The sequence below is a fragment of the Penaeus chinensis genome, chromosome 42 (assembly GCF_019202785.1).
Source record: "Penaeus chinensis breed Huanghai No. 1 chromosome 42, ASM1920278v2, whole genome shotgun sequence".
Lineage (NCBI taxonomy): Eukaryota > Metazoa > Arthropoda > Malacostraca > Decapoda > Penaeidae > Penaeus > Penaeus chinensis.
In genome coordinates this window covers 11388094-11388773 of record NC_061860.1, presented here as the reverse complement: position 1 = coordinate 11388773, position 680 = coordinate 11388094, and positions in this window count along the sequence as shown.

Below are 680 nucleotides of genomic sequence, written 5' to 3'. Positions count from 1 at the left end.
TTAATGTGTGTGTGTGTGTGTGTGTGTGTGATTTCTGGGATCGAAAGTGTGAGTGTGTGGTGTGCGAATTGTGTGAGTGTGTGTGTGTTTGTTCGTGTGAGTGTCATGTGTGTGTGTGTGTGTTTGTTGGATTGTATATTAATGTGTTCTGTCTCGTGTAATATTATATATATATGCATGTAGAAAAATATATATACTTGTACCAGGCTACTGTATTTTAGAGGTATATTTTTTAATATTGTAAGAATGGTGTATATACAATTCATATCTGGCTAGAAAAATGATGTATCTGCTTTGTTATTATTATCAACATCATTTTAATTATCTATCAGTTACATTTATATTAGTCTTCATGGCTATCAATATCCTTTTTTATCTGTCCAGTTTTACATTATCTTTTATCGTCATTAAATATTCATGCTCAATCTTCCTTTCTCCTCCATTCTCGAGGTTTTTTTTTTTTCCCTCGAGTTAATCATATAACAACATCCACAACCAATATTTCGAATTACACATTAAATACATAAACTTGTCACTAACTTAGATAAAAAAAAAAAGAAGAAAAAAAAACATAATCCACTTTATATATTCATTATATATTTTGGGACTTTATGAACAATTTTTTTTTTTTTTTTTTATCTCATCTTCTGATCGATCAAAAACCAATTGTTCTGGTCTAA